At 35.9% G+C, this 2,301-nt stretch overlaps 1 pseudogene; it reads right to left on the bottom strand.

Moving 5' to 3' along the window:
• Positions 1-940: 940 nt before the first annotated feature.
• LOC147357218 (olfactory receptor 4C11-like) lies at positions 941-2,055 on the bottom strand (annotated as a pseudogene).
• Positions 2,056-2,301: the final 246 nt, after the last annotated feature.

Genomic DNA, 2,301 nt, shown 5'->3' with positions numbered 1-2,301 from the left:
TCTTTATAGCTCTGTTTTATATGCCAGTTTTTGCCTCTTTTGTATGTACGGTATCATCAATGACATGCTGGGTTTTGTAATATAATTCTTACAATTTTATAAAATTATCACTGATTCACCAAACATTTGGGAAGTGTCCAAAGATTTAAATTATAAAAACATTAATAAGTATATAAAATTAAATAATATAAAATAATGGTTAACATGATGAACAAAATATTAAAATTATAAAAATATATAAATTTATATAAATTATTAAAATATATAAAAATTATGGATCAATACAGAAAATATTTTGTTATAAATAGAATTGTCTAGTTTGAATAGAAGGTTGTTATTTCCCTGTTCACTGCAAGCAAAGGAAAGGCCAATTTTTAAGGGTGTTTCAAGAGGAAGACAAGCATAAAATAGGAGCTTAACTATTTTCTATTTATGCTCCTTGGAGAGAATAAGTTTCTGGGAATGACTTGATGGACTGAATCTTGAGCCAGAAATGATATGATACACAGTAGTGCCAGCACTGGTTTAACAGCAAAATAGATGACAGAAATCAAGGACAGAGTATAAAATTGGAATCAGAAACATGAAAAAGAAAAATAAATCAAAATAGTGTTCAAAATAAGAAAATAAAGCTACAGAAACAACAGGATCTGGTTCTTGAGCCTCAAAAGAGTATCAAAGCAGATGGCAGAAGTGAAGAATGGTCTTGTGCTCCCACAATTGTGATTGCACTTCATGTTCTGTCTCTCCATGAGACATTGGTTAAAATAATACAGATATGTGCTCTATAGATTCTGCTTATTCTCACACAGGTCCCACTGGAAGAGAACTATGGTTGTCCACACTGGGATGAGAACATTTTGCCTTTCCTATCAATCCAGTTTTATTTATACTGTGGCAGAATTAGCAATTGGTATCTTCTGCACTTTGCCATCTTGAGTCAGAGTTTGTTGCACCATAGCCTTCTCATGACCTGTTTGACTTCTGCATTCCTCAGAGTGTAAATCAGGGGGTTGAGCAAAGGTGTCCCAATAGTGTAAAACACAGCCACCATCTTGTGCACTGGAAATGCAGTTACAAGGCAAGTGTATGTGTATATACACGGTACAAAGAATAATACAGTAACAATAATATGAGCGGTGCAAGTAGATAGGGCTTTCTTTCTTCCTTCTGCACTATGATTATGCAGAAAATGTAAGGTAAAACATGGGAGATTAGCAGCGGGCTTATCATGCATATAACCCCACTGTTAAACACTATGAGTAGATTGATGACATAAGTATCAGTGCAGGCAAGTTTCAACAATGGTTGTGCATCACAGAAATAGTGAACAATAACATTGGGGCCACAGAACGGTAGTCTCAAAGCCAAGAGAATCTGTGCTGAAGAATGGATACAGGCCCCCACCCAGGCCAGTTTCACCAGTGTGCCACAGACACACTGGTTCACGATGGCTGTGTACCACAGGGGCTAGCAAATGGCCACATAGTGATCAATGGACATGAGGACAAGTACCAAGATCTCCATGCACCCAACGAAGTGAAATGCAAAGATCTGGATCATGCACTCATTGAAGGAGATGACTTTCTTCTCAGATACAGAATCTGCAATCAACATAGGGGCAGTGGTTGTTGAAAAACAAGCATCAGCAAAGGATAAGTAGAAAAGGAAGAAGTACATCGGGATCCCAAGTGTCTGGCTATTTCGTATGGTCATCACAATTAGGAAGTTTGCCAACAGAGCTGCAAGGTATAGAAGCAAGATCACAAACACTATTTTGTCCTTTAGTAAATTCTGTGCTAACCCAAGCAGAATGAACTCATTCACACTGCTGTTCACCTCATGGTTATGGTGAATGTAAAACAGGCATAGCTGAGAAGCGGTTCATCTGCAAAGGAAGTGGGGGAAATGAGGACTTGGCAATAGAAATGTATTTGGACTTGAAATGATAACTTTTAGAGTTATAATTCCATCAAAACATATAACTCACTATTTCTCAAAGTTTTCATGCATTGCAAAAAATTATGAAATAACGTTTTTTACGCTGGTTTTCATGCTTTAACCAGTTCTTTCTATAAGGAATAAGATTTGTGCAAGGGAACCCTCAATGACCATGCTCTTTGCCAAAGTCTGAGAGTTAATGCATTTGTTGTATGATATTGATCAGGTCACTTTAATGTCTTGATGCCTTTTCTTCAAATGACAATTAGAGGTTCCAATACATATATGTGTATATAATATATATGCTCATATAATGTATATACATATCAACTACTGAATTTTGTATATAATTTTCATTTA

This window comes from Bos grunniens, chromosome 15 (assembly GCF_055505025.1).
Source record: "Bos grunniens cultivar Pamir isolate PY7600 chromosome 15, Bosgru_T2T1.0, whole genome shotgun sequence".
NCBI lineage: Eukaryota > Metazoa > Chordata > Mammalia > Artiodactyla > Bovidae > Bos > Bos grunniens.
The sequence above is the reverse complement of the archived record's forward strand: the minus strand, read 5'-3'. Positions and strand labels throughout refer to the sequence as shown.